Consider the following 17,730-nt stretch of genomic DNA (forward strand, 5'->3'; position numbering starts at 1 on the left):
CTTTTCACAGCATCTTCTGCACATGTCAGATTTCTGTTTCTCTTGGAAGTCCTTGCTATCCCTTGTATGCAGGCTCAGCGATCTGAACCTTCACAAAGTCCCCCAAGTCTCCACAAAAACCACACTGTCCACTTTATCTAAGGGTGCAGGCTCAGAGTTTTGTCTGCTTGGGAAGCTGAGGCAGGAGGGTCACAAGTTCAAGGCCAGAGTGAGCCACCAGAGTGAGTTCAAAACCAGCTGGGGCAGTTTAGTTGACACAATGTCTCAAACTAAAAACTGAAAAGAGAACCGAGGATTTAGTTTAGCTAGACTCCTTGTCTAGCAGGAACAAGGCCCCCAGGTTAAAGGGAACATGAACACATGCAAGCCATATTACCTTATTGGGGCTGGCAGAAGACCTTGACATTGTAGCTCCTGTGATAGTGAGTATGGTGGTTTGAATATGCTTGGCCCAGGGAGTGGCACTATTAGGAGGTGTGGCCTTGTTGGAATGGGTGTGGCCTTGTTGGAGTAGGTGTGGCCTTGCTGGAGTGGGTGTGGCTTTGTTGGAGTAGGTGTGGCCTTGTTGGAGGAGTGGTAAGGAGATCCTTCTTCTAGCTGCTTGGAAGTCAGTCTTCTCTTATTTGTCTTTGGAACAAGATGTAGAACTCTGTTCCTTCCACAGAGACATGCTTGCCTGGATGCTGCCATGCTCCCCCCATGATGATAATATTGGACTGAACCTCTGAACCTGTAAGCCAGCCCCAACTAAACGTTGTCCTTTATAAGAGCTGCCTTGGTCGTGGTGTCTCTTCACAGCAGTAGAAACCCTAACTAAGACAGTGGGATACGTCTATCATGTTTAAGGCTTCCTGAACAGCAGGCATGCATATGTGGAGGATCTCAAAAACCATGGGTGTCTAGGCATTTGTTTATTATGTATATGATAGATGTTCCTCTAGGGGACCTGCGTTTGATTCCAGCCATCTACATGGTGACTAACAATTATCTGTAACCGCAGTCACAGGAGACCTGATGACCTCTTCTGGCCTCTGTGGGCACTGTATACTGCACAGTTATACAAACAGGCAAAATGCTCACATAAAGTAAAAACAAAATTTAAAAACCAAGCAAACCCAGAGCTGCAGGTTTTTTGTCCCCTTTACCATGAACATGTTGAGACCCAACGGGTGAATAGGAGGAAAAGCTGTTTTTTTGTTTGTTTTTTGAGACAGGGTTTCTCTGTGTAGCCCTGGCTGTCTTGGAACTCACTCTGTATGTGGCCTTGAACTCAGAAATCCACCTGACTCTGCCTCCTAAATGCTGGGATTAAAGTTGTGCGCCACCACTGCCCGGGGAAAAGTGTTTTATATGACCTTGACCTTCTGATCATCCTTGCTTCCCCTCTATAGGACTGGGGTTGCAAGCACGCACCACCACACGGATTCTGAGCCGCCGGGGATCAATAGAATCCACAATAAGGGACAGCCTGTGTGCTTGAGTCCGTGCTGTGCACTGTACACCCTGACCCTATCATGTGTGTGGTCCTCATCGCTGGTATAGAACACACGGTTTAGCAAATGCTTGTGCGGTCCTAGAAATGGTGTGTGCCCCTGAAGCTCATGCCCCTGAGCACTCTGTGCTGCATCCTGTGTAAATAACTTCCCTCTTAGCTTGGGAGTCCCATGGCACCAAGGTAGGGGAGAACCTTCACTTGCTTTAGGACAGTAGTTTTCACCTTCCTAAGGTTGTGACACTTTAATACAGTTCCTCATGTTGGAGTGACCCACAGCAATGAAATTATTTCATTGCTCCTTGGCAGTTGTAGTTTTGGTACTGTTTAGAACATAATAAATATAAATATCTGATATCTGATATTTGACACCCCCCCCAAAGGGTCATGACCCACAGTTTGAGAAACACTGTTTTAGGATGATCTTCCTGTGTCTAGTTCTTTGGGTCTCCCAGATCCTAGGTCATCATTTAATGATGGACAGCATTCAGTTGAGCAGAGTTTTTGAAAGTGTCTCAATGCAGTGGAATGTTCTGGAGAATGGAATCCAGGACTTATAGCAGATAGGGATGGTTAGTAGCCTGGGAAAGATCTCCAAATGTAGCCCCTCTTTAGTAGAAAGTGGGACTTCTCTAGGCAGCCTGACAACTGGTACATGTTCAACATACCAGCTAAGGTCTAAGCTATCAAGAATGCCGTGGGACCCTAATAGGTGCCAGTTTTCTCTCTTTTCTCTGTAAGAGGTAGAATAATATCTCCCCAACAAAGGCATTCACATCCTACCTGTCAATCAGCTGTGACTATGGAAGGCCGCATCTTCTCAACTCCTGTCTTAGGGATTTATTGCTATGAACAGACACCAAGGCAACTCTTATAAGGACAACATTTAATTGGGGCTGGCTTTCTGGTTCAGAGGTTCAGTCCATTATCATCAAGGCTGGAGCATGGCATCATCCAGGCACACACAGCGAGTTGAGAGTTCCACCTCTTATTCTGATGGCTTCTGGGGAGTTAGGATGAGGGTCTTAAAGACCAGGACTGCAATGACACAGTTCCTTTAACAAGGCCATGCCTAGTCCAACAAGGCCACACCCACTCAGCAAGGCCACACCCACTCTGACAAGGCCACACCCACTCTGACAAGGCCACACCCACTCTGACAAGATCACACCTCCTGATAGTGGCACTCCCTGGGCCAACCATATTCAAACCACCACAACCAGAGTGTCTGCCTTGACCTGCTTTTCAGTTTAGGAACTCATCCTGGGAAGAGGAATAGGGGGCTAAGACTGTGAAGGGGAGGGCTGGGAAGCAAGTGTACTACTGATTACCTTAAGAGAATTAGGCATAGTTGGTAGTGCCAGTAGGAGCAATGAGAGCTTTGGGACTGGGATCCAAAGAGTCTTAGAATTTGTTTCCAGGCAGACTGTACAAACTCAGAGAGATCCTCGGTGATTCCTGCAGCTAGCACTGCTGGGATATGATGGCCAGGCTGGGAAAGCTGCTCAGAAGCAGAATCCAGAGTAGGAGGCAGGAGCCCTGTGCTCTGAATTCACCTCTCATTCTTTCCCCTGTGTCTCTCCTGGTATTTCCAACCTCGTTTAAGAAAGGAGCCCTCAGAGGCACCACTCATAGGTTAGCTTCTGTCTTTGGGGGTCCCAGGGTAAGCCAGCCATCTTCCACTAGGGCAGATTTGAAGGTTTAGGTCCAAGTCCCATGGCTTTCTCTTTGTCCCCATCCCTTTCCCTTTTCTTCCTTTTTAATGGCAGTGAGGAGCACACAGCATCATTTTTTGTGTAACCACACAGTAAGGCTTTAGTGGTACACCATATCTGTGTGCATGTGTATGGAGGCTGAGGTCAACATTGTGTGTCTTCATTGATTGTTAATTATTCTCTGCTTTATTATTATTATTATTATTATTATTTTGGTTTTTCAAGATAGGGTTTCTCGGTATAGCCCTGGCTGTCCTGGAACTCTCTGTAGACCAGGCTGGCCTCGAACTCAGAAATCCACCTGCTTCTGCCTCCCAGAGTGCTGGGATCACAGGCGTGTGCCACCACGCCCGGCTCAGCACCTTATTTCTATGTAGTTTTTTATATTTTTATTTTAAATTGTATGTTCTGGTCATGTTGGTGCCGGTGCCCGCAGAAGCCACAAGAGGGCATCAAATACCCTGGAGCTGGAGTTACAGGAGGTTGTGAGCCACCTGACAGGAGTGCTGGGAACTGTAATTGGACCTCTGCAAGACCTGCAAGCACTCTTAAGTGCTGGGCTGTCTCCAGACCCCAGCCCTTTCTTCCTTTGTGGATCACTGAATCTGCAACTCCCTGATTCAGCTAGGCTGGCTGCCCAGTGAGCTCCAGAGATGTGCATGCCTCTATACCTCCCCAGCCCTCAGCACTGGGAGTACAGACAGAAACTACTGTATTGGCTTTTTACATGGGAGCTGGAAACTTGGAATCAGGTTCTCATATCTTTTGAGGCAAAATTTTACTGATGGAACCCTCCCACTAGCCCCTATAAGCATCAATTTTAATGAATACTTTTCCCCTTGATATGTTAGAATGTAACTTATTTAACAAAGCCCCTTTAGGTAGACATTTAGATTATTTCTTGTCTTTTGTGATTATTTTAGAATGACTTTGATGAACATCCTTGCAGCTAAATTCGTCATTGGGACGTATTGTTTTTAGGAGAGGATTTGCTGGTCAAAGGCTCTGTTCATTTACCAAGTCTGATGTTTATGCAGTCTGGTTTTGTAAAAGGAGACAGGAAACATTGTATCTTCATTACTCAGGGCCAGGAAAAGCTTCAGAATGTAGACGTGGCGACTGCCTGCTGCTCCCATCCTGATCCCAACCTGCTGTGGCCTCATCCCAAGCAGATGCTGTTCCACAGGTCAGTCTGATGGATGTCATCGTCTGTGTGCCAGGTTTCTGCTGCTGGAGCAAAGGGCAGATGGAGCTAAACCCTCTTCAATAGGTAGACACCAGAGCAGTCAGTTCCTGGCCTTGGGCAGTTAATCATATATAGAGAGATTTAGGTTCAGGCAGGATGGCTTATTTACAGCTCATTGCTGTCTTCAGCCCTAGGTCTACTTTGAGATCACCAGCATCTAAATCACGAGCTGGTCAAGGGCCGAGGAAAGGTGACAGTGAGTAGAAGAACTTCACTTGACCTAGTGTAACAGGTGAGACTGACAGTTTGCATGAAGAGGTCTGCCACCACCAAATCAATCAGTTAACCAACTAACCATCAACCAATTGTTGATCAGTCAGTCAACTAATTAATCCAATAGCATACATTGACTGAGCCTGGGACTGAGAATGCACTGACCTGGGTCGCAGAGACACTTCACTGTGAAGACAGAGCCCAGCATGCAGTGTGCTCAGGGTGAGCCCTGAGTCCATATGGTACAAGGTTCTGCACAGGATTGGGGCAGTGGGCGTGAAAGCTGCTGCCCAATATACTTGGAGGCTCAGCCAAGCTTTTAGGGGAACCTGAAACTGGGTGATCCCTTAGGACTGTCCTAGTTGGGCGCAGTGGACCAGACTGGTGCGCCACCAAATGGTGAGACACATGTGACTGGATGTAGGCATCCCTAACATGCAACTTTGACCTAAACAGGTCTATGTAGCAGAGGCAATTCCTATAGAGGGGGGAGAGAGATAGAGATAGATAGAGAGAGACAAAGAGAGAGGGAGAGAGAAAGCACTGAGGGTAGCATGTACATATGTACATGCATAAAACACATATACACATGCATACACATATACACACATGCACACAACATATATACATGCACAGTACAGCATATGTACATGTTCAGAACACATACACATATGCATACTTACATACACATTCACACACAACATAGGTACATGTACAATGGGACATGTACATGCATACAACACATACACATGTGTCTACATATAATGTACATGCAGGCAACACAAACACATGCACACACATACATACACATGCAACATATGTACATACACACAAATGTACACACACATGCACACACATATACACAGCATATGTACATGTACACATAACATATATTCATGCACACATATAGCATATGTACATGCACACACCACACGTATACCACATGCACACATATATGTAAGTATTCATGTATAAAGGAATGGGAATAATGAGACAAGGTAGGACAAAGATGATAAATGGTTCAATATCAAAGAGGTCCATGCTGAGGAAGCTGGGACATGTAGTTCATAATCAGCCACCGAGGGGTGTGTGAGATGGGTTCACACTGACTCCTGTGCCCCACAGGCTGGGGCTTCCTGGGCTGAGGGTTGCTCCTGGAGTCTGGATCCCTGATCGTGAAGAATGCACCTATAAGGGCTGTTCCCGCACCCTTGGGAAAAGCTTAGAGGCAGAGTCAGGGAGATGACTTGATGTGGGTACTGCCAGAGGACACGGATGCTGTCGTCATGAAAAATATGGAGAACTCTGGAGGATCCTGTGGCAGAGGCCTGTTTTGTTTTTTGTTTTGTTTTGAAAGATAGTCTGCAACAGAAATAATGAGGAAATTAATCTTGCGGGTGATAAGATCCCTTATGAAGATACCCAAGCCCCAGGCTGTCTCATCTCTCTGTAATCCTTTATTGAAAACACAGGACTTAAAAATTCCATCCTTTCCTTCTAAAACAGACTTATTAACCAACGAACCAATCAACTAACAAACTAACCAACCAAATAACCAGCCGACCGACCAAACCAACCAACCTAGCAAACATCTGTGTAGTCTACTAAGTGGGAGCCACTGTTCTAAAGTCTGTCAAAATCCTCCTGAGCAGGGCTAGGGAGATGGCTCAGCTGATGAAAACCTGAGTTTGTATCCCCAGCATCTGCATAAAAGCCCAGGGCTCAGGAGGCAGAGACAGGGGCAGGGAAAAGTGGGCCAGCTAGACTACCTGAATTAGTGAGTGCTGGGTTCAGGAAGAGACCCTACCTCAGTGAGGGGTCATCCCTGATGCTGACTGCTGGACTCCACATGCACATGTGTGTGCACACACATGCACACCAGCACACTTGCACACACGAGAGCCCATATGTGAATATACACATATATGCATGCATGCATACCACACACATATATGCATGTATGCACACCACACACACATATATGCATGTATGCACACTACTTACACACACATGCAGACACATCCTCCTAAAAGGCTGTCCTGCCTCTTCTACTTTACTTGAGCCCTGTCCTGGCTGGTTTTGTGTGTCAACTTGACACAGGCTGGAGTTATCACAGAGAAAGGAGCTTCAGTTGGGGAAGTGCCTCCATGAGATCCAGCTGTGGGGCATTTTCTCAATTAGTGATCAAGGGGGAGGGCCCCTTGTGGGTGGTGCCATCCCTGGGCTGGTAATCTTGGGTTCTATAAGAGAGCAGACTGAGCAAGCCAGGGGAAGCAAGTCAGTAAGGAACATCCCTCCATGGCCTCTGCATCAGCTCCTGCTTCCTGACCATTTTGAGTTCCAGTCCTGACTTCCTTTGGTGATGAACAGCAGTGTGGAAGTGTAAGATGAATAAACCCTTTCCTCCCCAACTTGCTTCTTGGTCATGATGTTTGTGCAGGAATAGAACCCCTGACTGAGACAGCCCCCAAGTTCTATGCTTTGCCCAATCTTTCCCCTTGGGTCCTAGAAGATGATTTTGCTTCCGGGTTTGAGACAGTCATACCCTGAACTTCTTCCAGTTACTGTTTTACCTTTAACCATGTCATCACCTGTCTACCCAGCCTCAGAGATAAAAGTGTGTGTGTGTGCATCTAAGTGGGTTCCATGGTCCATGTGTGGTGGCCAGAGGATATCCTGAAGGAGTTGGTTCTTGCCTACTATGTGGGAGGGACATAACTCCACAGTCAGGTGCCTTTACCCACTGAGCCATCCAGCCCATCTTTCTATAGCATTTTTTTTTTTACCTCTGCTGTTTTTTTTTTTGTCCTCTTTGAGTTTCATTTGCCTGAAGCCTATATAATTAAAATCAGGAATTGGTCATCACTTAGTTGGGTACCCCCGATTTAACTCTTGAGTGACGCCTTTCCGGGTTTTCAGATCTACCTCCGCTAACATGGCTGTGTCTGAGATCATATTAAAATCGTCCTCCTCGAGCCTCTAGATTCCTCCTCCGTCATCTGTTTCAGGTCAGTCCACCCATCATTAGCTACTTAGGCTTTATGACCTCAGGATGCCAGCGTCTCCATCTGTTTCCTTGCTGTGAAGAACACCGGAGATGCCGTAGTTGGTGGTGATTAGAAATTTATGGGATGATTAGAAACTTAGACACAGAGACACAGTCTTGACGTGCCCGGGGGACCCCCTCCCTGCCACCTACCTTCCTTAGTGTGCCAGGGGCTATGCTGGCTGCTGCCAGAGAGAACCGTCAATGGTCGTATCCAACTCTGGCCTCTGCATGCCAGGCATGGTGTGCCCACTGGTGTGACAGTGGCAGGGCTGTTTATGGGGTGGACAACTGCGGTCTTGATAGACCTGGAGACATGCTCCACTGGAGGGAATTCACTGCTGGTGCTATAAACATGGCCAAAACCTTTGGCTAAGACATCACAGGCCCTAGGGGAGAAACAACCCACAGTGCCTTTCTAAATGGGGTTGTCAAACAGCTTCTAATGGTTTGTGTTTAGATGCACGGATTTTGACTGCTCTCAGCCTTGGTCAGAGACACTCACTGTGTCAGGAAGCAGCTTCTGTGGAGAGTCATAACTGTTCAAAGGATAGGTGGTATCGAGTGCTGGACACTAGAGGGGACAATCCCTTCCACACCAAGGCTCAGGGAACATCCCAGGAGAAGGGGCAGAGAGAGTGTACAACATGGCTGTTATACATATGAACTCACAGCAGCTATGGTCACCGGCCCAGGACCTATACAAGATCAAGCCAGTTAGAAATCCCATCAAGGGTGAAGGAGGTGCTCCCCAGATCCCACCTGTGGCTGCTTGGAGAGCGAGTCCATCTTCTCTGTGGGGAAAGGGAGACAGGAAGTTCATGTCTCAGTGGATGAGGCCACACTGTGTGCATATGGCAGCACTAATTAGAGTCAGGGTATTAGAAGAATGGAAACAGAGAGGAAGTAAAGCTGGGAGGAGGTATGTCAGGAGGGTAGCATGGGGCTGGCCTGGAGGGAGGAAATGAGGGAGGAAGCAGATATGATGAGATACATTGTATACGTGTACAAACTTTCAAAGGTTACATTTTTAAAAGTCTGTGTAGCTCATGGTTCTGGAAGCTGAGAAGTCCCAGAGAATGGCACTGGCCTTTGTCAAAGTCTTCCTGTTGCACGAAAACATGACAGAGGCTAGCCCATCATGACATGAGCCTAGAATGCCACTAATATCATTGTGTGTTTGGGGGTGGGGTCCATCCTTAGGACTGAATCTAAGCCTTATTATTTGCCAGTGGCCCCACCCCCAGATACCACAGCCATAGTCTTTTGGGAACTGTATTTCTAACACATAGATTCTAGGGACTTCTCTTAGCACTCATGATTCCCTGACCTCTGACCTCTGACCTCTTCCCCAAAGCTGGAACTTTTTATTCCCACTTTCTGCCTCTGCTCTAATCTGAAATATAATCTTCAGCAAAGAGCTTCTTCCCTCACACGAACTCTTCCATGTTGCTTTCTGCCCAGCCAATTTGTGTGAATTATATGTTAAACAAACAAACAAACAAACAAACAAACAAACCCAGAGGAGCAGAACAGAGACAGTCAAACTCACCCATTCATTCTATCATTGCCTCCTGGCTACTATTAATGCGTTGTCACAGAAGACACAAGGTGACATCGGTATGTGGCTTCCGACATGTTTCACTGAACATGACACCGTGGCTTTTCTTTCAACATAAATATCCTTCTGGTTCATTGGAAATAATTTATATTTTATTTATTTATTTTTAAGTGTGCACATGCATGCGTGTCTGGGTAGAGGACGCGCATAGGAATGCACTCACCAACGGAGACCAGAAGAGCGTATTGTGTCCTCTGGAGTCACTGTAAGCTGCCTGACGGAGGTACTGGGAACCAAATTGGGGTTTCCTGGAAGAGCAGCAAGAGCCACCTCTCCAGATCCCTGAGACTAATTCCTATTAAAAAAAAATGTCCTGCCTATAAAAGTAATACATTGTCCTGGGCAAAAAACAGACAAGAATAAGCAAGAACGTCTCCCTGACTCATTTTGCTCACTAGCAGAGAGTTTTGGAGTTTCAGAGAAGGCATTTTTCACTTTCTTATGCTGACTTTTTGAATTGATTTTTTTTTTCTTTTTTTTGCATTGACTTATATAATCTTGGTGCTCAGGGCATCTAGAGGTTTTAAGCCTGCTCTTTGGAAGCTGTTCCTAGGTTTTCCCTGGGGCTGATCACTCTTATTAATTCCTATGAGCTTTCTAATGGCTAATGCAATCTTTCTTCTTAAGGTTGGAAAGCTCTATTTTCATTTATTTGTTTGTATATTATTTTTACTTTGGGTTAAAATGGCTTCTGTCCTTTCCCATGGGGTGAGGGCGGGGGCAGGGCAGGGCAGGGCAGGGCAGGGCGATAAGTCTTAAACAGAAGGGTTTGTGTCTCTTCTGAAAAGCTCCCCAACTCCCATGACCCTTGAGCTGCCTTCTGCAGCCTGATCTGGGTTCTTCGGGCAACTCCTTAATCCCCTCAGTTTCTTCAGCTGAGAAATGGGGATAACTGGACTCAGCCCTGAGGCATTGTGGGAAGATGAGGGACTACAGAGTCCTTAGGTGGCTTTTCCTCCTTTTGATGTGCAATGGTGTATTGTGTGTATATTTGGAGTGTGCAGATGCACGTGCCCGTGCAGGTATGTACACGTGGTGCGTCCTGGCATGTATGTGGAGGTCAGAGGTCAATTCCAAGTGTTGTCCTCAGGGTATAAGCTATCTTATCCTATGAGACAGGATCCTCACTGACCTGAACCTATCAACTTTTACGAGCTTTAGGGAACCATGTGTCTCTGCCTCCCCAGTGCACTGTGGGAAAACTACGAATTAATGCCAGAGTCTACCACTGACCAGATAGCCTTTTGGGGCTCAGAGCTATATTGAAGAACTCCTGTTATTGTCAGGACTTTTCCATCTCTGACCCTATCTGAGGAGTTCAAAACCCCCGACACCTCTACCTGCAGAATGTCATGTAGTCTTGGGTAAGATTACAGGTTCAGTTTCCTTTCTCCCAATAAGAATCGGTTCAGGCTTTCCATGCTACCCGGGATGGGTTCATACGGCATTGTTCTTGATTCCCATCGTAACTTAAAGGGAAACTTACACAATGTCCGCAGCCCTCGACGTCCTGCAGGTGAAGGAGGAGGATGTCCTCCAATTCCTTCCTGCAGGAACCCTCTTAGGTGGCGCCAACCTCGACTTTCAGATGGAGCATTACATCTACAGAAGGAAAAGTGACGGCATCTACATCATAAATCTGAAGAGGACCTAGGAGAAGCTGCTGTTTGCAGCTCGAGCTATTGTTGCCATTGAGAACCCTGCTGACGTCAGCGTCATCTCCTCCAGGAACACTGGCCAGCGAGCTGTGTTGAAGTTTGCTGCTGCCACAGGAGCCACTCCAATCGCTGGCCACTTCACACCCGGGACCTTCACTGACCAGATCCAGACAGCCCTCAGGGAGCCACGGCTTCTAGGGGTGACTGATGCCAGGGCTGACCACCAGTCGCTCACAGAGGCCTCTTACGTCAACCTGCCCACCATTGCTCTGTGTAACACAGATTCTCCCCTGCACTATGTGGGCATTGCCATCCCATGCAACAACGAGAGAGCTCACTTGGCGGGGCTGATGTGATGGATGCTGGGCGGGGAAGTACTGCGCATGCGCATGTGAGGTATTATCTCCCATGAGCACCCATGGGAGGTTATGCCTGACCTTTACTTCTACCGAGACCCAGAGGAGATTGAGAAGGAGGAGCAGGCTGCTGCTGAGAAGGCTGTGACCAAGGAGGAATTCCAGGGAGAATGGACAGCTCCAGCTCCTGAGTTTACTGCTGCCCAGCCTGAGGTGGCTGACTGGTCTGGGGGTGTGCAGGTGCCCTCTGTGCCCATCCAGCAGTTCCCCACGGAAGACTGGAGTGTGCAGCCAGCCACTGGGGACTGGTCAGCAGCTCCCACAGCGCAGGCCGCCTAGTGGGTCGGAGCCACCGAGTGGTCCTGAGCTGCTCTGCAGACAGCTGAGCAAAGGGAAAAAGGGTGGAAGGAAATAAAGTTCCTAAAAGCTCAAAAAACAAACAAAAACAAACAACAACAACAAAAAAACAGTTCAGCTAGCCAGATTGCTGATCTCGTGCTAATGAGGCATTCTGAGCCCCAAGCCTTCAGCCAATGACTTTCCCTTCACGGGTGTTCTTAATGCCCTTTCCCCAAGAGGTATACAATCCCTAGTTCACCCCCAAATAAACTGTATGCATCCACACCCACTCACAAATAAAGTAATATGAATAAGCAAGGATTGACTCAGAGAGCTGATTCATTAAAACTTCCCATGGGGAAGGACTTTGCCTAAAAGAGTCACACCTAAGCCTCCCTTCCTAGGAAGGCTTTTCTCTTCTTTGGACCCTCCTGCACTTGCTCCCAATCACACAGGATTGCTCAGCTCAACCTGGGCCCTGCCTTCCCCTTCCTGCCCGGGGTGCCGATGCCCCGAGGGGAAAGGTGGACCTCTGACCCCGGTTTCTGACTTCCTCTCCTGGTGGAATATTGGTGGCACCTGGGTACCCAGAGAGGAGATCGGGAAACAACATTTGTCCCAGATTCTGCTGTTTCTTCATTCCTCACCCCCACCCCCTTGTTCACTGCTCCCTTCCCCGCCTCTAATCTGGCATGTAGCAGCATCTGACACTCGGAGGGAAACACAGGCTGTGGACCCAGGTGTGGTGGAAACACAGGCTGTTTGGCCTCCTCTGGGTTCCTGTGCACTGTGGTGTCAGGACACCCCTGGTAGAGGGGCGGAGCTCAGTACAATAGTGCACACCCACGCCCAGCTTTTCATTTTTACATAGATGCCAGAGATAGGGCTCCGATGCTCATGCTTGTATGCGAAGCCCTTTGAGACTGATTTGTCACCCTGTCCCAGGCCTCTGTTACTTCCCCGCCCCCCCCCATCTTTGTGACAGATCACTTAATAGCCCGGGGCAGGGGGTAAGTTTATTTGACCTCACAGTCTCAGAGGGCTTAATCCATGGTGCTTTGACCCCATGCACTTGAGTATCATGGTGGCAGGAGTAGTGTGGCCGAAGCAGTCTCTCATTTGCTGACAGGCAGGAAGGGGCGGTGCAAAGCAGAGCCCTCGATGACTGACTTCCTCCAACAGGGCTGACTCCAGCCTTTTGCCACTTTCCAGTGACTAACCTGACAGTGAGGTAGGAACTCTCAGGATCCAGCGTTCTCTTGCAATGACATCACAGGTGCTCGGAACACATTGCCCACCTCCTGAGTGTTTCCTACTCCAGTGTCATAAGCAACCACTCCAGTTACCATTAGGCATTCCAGGGTCCGGGCTTCCTTCAGAGAAGGGGACGGGTCTCTCGTTTGTCTCCTGGGAAATGTCTTTGGGGACAAGAATCTAACTTCGTCTGTGTGAGTGATGACTATTTGATACCTCCTGGTGTCTAAAGGGCTCAGCCTTGGTGGGAAGAACAGAGAGGTAGGCGTGGCTCAAAGATTATAGGATGCAGCAAGAGGGTGATCCGACAGTCTTAGGCTCCAGTGCTTCTTAGCTAGGTGAGGCTGTACAAGTTGTCAAGGCCTTGTCTTCTCATCTGTGAAATGGGCTCAGCAGTAAGCAGTGACTAGGCACGGTATCCCTGCCTCAGTTATTCAGCTCCTACTTAATTCTACTGGCCCTTCCCTCCTCTTGTTCTTAAATAACCCCATGGAGCAGAAGTGACACCCCCGCTGAGCGGGAGAGCATGGTAGAGATGTAGAGGGGAGATCTGCCTTGTCTAACTCACCCACCCAGAGTGCAGCAGGACCGGGGTGGCGTCAGATGGACTCCAGAGCCTGCGATCTAGCATTCGTGGAGTAGAGGAATAGTAATGAGTCTATTTATCGAGCTGCTTGTTCAACAAGGCTTCTTCCTTTAATCTTTACAACAGCCCCGATTAAATGACTGGCCCTAAAGTCAGCCAGTCGGTGTGTGGCTTCTCCGATCCCACCAGAGGGAGTTCCGGCCTAGAGCTGGGGAGGGGTGAGGCTGGGACTTGGTTTACAAGGAAGCTGGTAATAGCGGCTCCTGGGCTAGGAAGGAGCCCAGTGGCAGAGGGCTGGCCCAACCTATGGATGGCCCTGGGTCCCACCCAGCAGTGCAAGAATGAAACAAGAGCAAGCGTCCAAAGCTGCCATATGGTTGGGGCCATCAGGATGGCTTGGCAGGTCAGGGCACTTGTCACAAGTCTGACAACCTGAAGGTTGGTCCCCAGGACCCACGTGGTTGGAGGAGAGAACCTGACTTCTGTGAGTTGTCTTTTGATATACATTCTTGTGCATTGCACACACACATACACACATATACACATAATACACACATACATACATATACACACGTAAACACATACACACATATACATACCCACTATACACACATACACATATACACACACATGCACATACATACATACACATACATATGCACACACATAAACAAGCACAAAACAAAAAAAAGGAATGAAGATAGAACTGAAACAAATTTAAAAATCATTAATGTGAATTTTATGCAAGTGTGTTTATATATGGTGTGTGTGTATATGAGAGAGAGAGCAGACAGACAGACATGTGACGGACAAAGGGCAGTCTCAGATGCCATCCTCAGGAGCCTTCCTTGAGACTGATTTCACTGGCCTGGAGCTCATCAATTAGGTGATGTTGGCTGGGCAGTGTGTCCCCAAGGTCCCCCCTCCTAATGTTTAGAATACAAGCTCAGGCTGCCACACCCAAGGGTTCTAGGAATCAAGCTTATTTCCCACCCCCCACCCCCCCCACCTGCTGGCAAGTGTTTTATGAGTGAGCTGCACCTCAGCCCTTCTCCATTTTACAGACAAGGAGAGTGAGAAGTCAGAACCCTCTGTCCCAGACAGGAAACCAGATCTCTTCAATCCCAGCCCTGTCCTGTGGCTTCTGGGACTCTGGGGGAAGGTGTGAAGTGTTCCCTGGGAGCAGTCTGAAGTTCACAATGGGCTTTGCCAGGTTTTGCTCCCTCAGCTTCTGTCTCTCAAGAGCTGAGAACTCTGTTGTGGAATCCTGCCCCCTCTCCCAAGAGCTGAGCTGCCTCTCAGTCAGGGAGGCTGAGTGGATCCCTTGCAAGTACAGCTTTGATGACAATTACCTGCCCTGGGGTCCTCAGGACACACCGAGGCATCACCAGACTCGAGATCAGTCTCTTACATGCCAGGGACAGACTTGGATTGGCTGTCATCATCCAATGATGTGTCATCAGAGATGCAGAGCCATGGGAGAATTTAGGACAGGATTGCACACGGCACTCGTGGGGCACAGTCAGATATTTTATTGCACAAGTATGGGAGACAAATGAGAATGGGTGGCCGTCTTCCACCAGACATGTATCCATCTAGTGCTTCCCTGGTGTGTGCAAGGCCCTGGGGCCTTGGTCTAGATGCCCACTCCCAACGCCTCACGCAGGGGACAGAACCCAGCACATGGTGCTCAGTGAAGAAATGAACCTGCCTCCCAGCATGCTTGTGGCTTTGGATAGTAAACTCACAGGGTAAGTGGGGGTGAAGCGAGGAAGGACTAACCATGCTCCATTGTTGGTGAGGATGGGGTCAGGGGGTGGGAGCACATCACCGGGAGGACTGCAGTCAAGGCGGGCCAAACCAGGTCATCAGTCGTTGAAGCTGGCTTTTGATAGTTCACACTAAGCTTCAGCTGTGGCGCTCTGCTAATCATTTCCAGGATGAGCACCTCCAAGGTGAAAACCCAAATCAGTATCTTCTGGAAGCTGGGGATAGACCTTGTACACACCAGGGAAGTTCTGCTTCTGAGCTGACTGCTGGTGTGCTGCAGTCAAACACGGAGGCCCGTGGTGTGATCCTAGCACTGGGGAGGCGGAGGCAAGTGCATCGCTATGAGTTCAAGGCTAGCCTCAGCTCCACAGTGAGTTTCAGGGTAACTCACGCTACAAATACAAGACCCCCCCCCCCAATTATGATGACATAGATAGGAACTTCCACACCTGCTCTCATGAGCTATCAAAATAAAGGATGGGACACAGTTGTCACCCAGCTGTGGATATAAGGCAATTAAGAAGCATAGATGAAATTTCTGTATAGATTTGGTTCCAAGCCTGCAAGACATCTATCAAATATCCAAATCAGGAACAAAACAAAACAAAACCCATCACCAACAAATAAACACCAGATTTGAAGGGCTAAGTACTCAGGCATTTGGGATAATAACCGTTCAATTAATATTAACCAACAAAGTCCTCATGCAATTTATCTCTTGGTAACATCTCTACTTTCCAAACAGGGACACGGAGGCCCCCAGTGCTGGTGCCCTGATCTGCCCTCTCCCAGAATCTGCAAGGCTGCAGCTCCTGATGCCCACACGAGCCTGTGGCAGGTGGAGGCTGCCCGAGGCCCGCTGTCACCCCAGCTTGGGTGGCGAGGGCCCAGCTGGCAGCCTTGCTGCTCTGTGACCCCCAGGCACTGGATCAGCACACACCCCTCCTGCTCCCATTTGAACCCGGCCGCTGTTTCTGCAAGTTTCCATTTTTAGCTCCCTGGACTGGAACGCAGTGTTCAACGCACCGTAAACCGCAATGTCAGTTTGATTAGAGAGAGGCGCATGTGGGCTCCGGGCTCGCGCCTCCCCGTGTCTAATAATAGCGCGCTGGATTCTCTCTCCCCTCTCCTTCCAAAGCGTTTCCTATGCAGTGTTCCATTTAAGTTCCCAGGGCTCCGGGGAGGTAGCCTGCTGGTGGCTATTGAGTGAAAGGGCTTCTAAAACTATTCAGGGCTGTTAAATGTGAAAGGGTTATTGTCCTCGCTGTTTTAAAGGGGGAGAGGAACAGAACTGGGAGGCTGGAAGCAGGATTCTGAAGGCGCTGGTGTCTAAATGAGCACGTGCAGTGCCCTGTGTCTTCTCTTGCCAGCCATAGAAAGAGCATCTTTTTTTTTTCGCATAAGTAAAAAGGCTCCAGGAAATCGGATATCTGGTCCAAGGTCACTAAGCTCCCAGGTGACAAACTATGGTTTTGACTCAGGACTTACCTCTGTGGCGTCACTAACTAGGGTATTCTGGAAATAAAGACACAGCAAGCCCCATACTCTTGCCTTGGACTGACTCAGCACCCTGCTTTTGTCCCTGGGAGTTTTACCTGGGGACGTTATACACCAGAGGAGTTAGTTCCAATCAGATGTGGGCATTTCTCACCCATCAAAAATGCAGAGAATAGCAAATTCTTGTTTGCCTTTCTTTCCAGTCTTACCGTGCATTCGCTCACTCATCCATCCCTTCATCCAGTGCCTTGGTTTCAGGTACAGTCCTTGTGTGACCCGGAACAAGCGACATGGCTCCCATGAGAGCCCCAGATTCCCCATCTGGGAGCCACAATGAATCCAACTTCATAGGGTCATCATGAGACGTGTGGCTGTGGGAAACGAAAATATTTGAGAGCCAAAGAGATCAGTTTCCGGGTAGACTTGAAGGTCGGGGTATATGACGTCACTTCCTGTACCCTTTCCCTACCTCTGCAGCTTCTGTTCGCGTCAATGTCTCCTCCCAGGTGAGACGACTTAGTTGATACTCAGGATCTCAGTATAGTAGGACCTCCCTTTCCTAAAATCTATGGCAAAATCCACAGGCTCACGTTCCATTGGACTAACTTGGGTCACGTGCTTGTCCTCCCACCAATCCCTGGGGTCTTGAGTTGTGATAAATAAGCTAATTGGTCAGACTCAGTCATCGGAGAAGTGGGAGGATGATGTAGGTCTTGACAGAAGCAGAACCGGTGCCTTGCCACGTGATGCCTCTCAGGAATGTACTAGACATGAGGACTTACTTCCAAGTGATTTATTAGGAAGTCCTTATGGGGTTGGCTTGGCAGTCAAGAAACACTGGATTCTACCCCCCCAGCACTGCAGAAAAACAAGCAGGGATGGTACATGCCTATTCATCCCGGCACTTCGGAGGTAGAGGCAGGAAGATTAGAAGCGC

At 48.5% G+C, this 17,730-nt stretch overlaps 1 pseudogene; it reads left to right on the plus strand.

Moving 5' to 3' along the window:
- Positions 1–10,788: 10,788 nt before the first annotated feature.
- Positions 10,789–11,713, plus strand: LOC127672760 (40S ribosomal protein SA-like; annotated as a pseudogene).
- The last annotated feature ends 6,017 nt before the right edge of the window (positions 11,714–17,730 follow it).

This window comes from Apodemus sylvaticus, chromosome 22 (assembly GCF_947179515.1).
Source record: "Apodemus sylvaticus chromosome 22, mApoSyl1.1, whole genome shotgun sequence".
Taxonomy (NCBI): Eukaryota; Metazoa; Chordata; class Mammalia; order Rodentia; family Muridae; genus Apodemus; species Apodemus sylvaticus.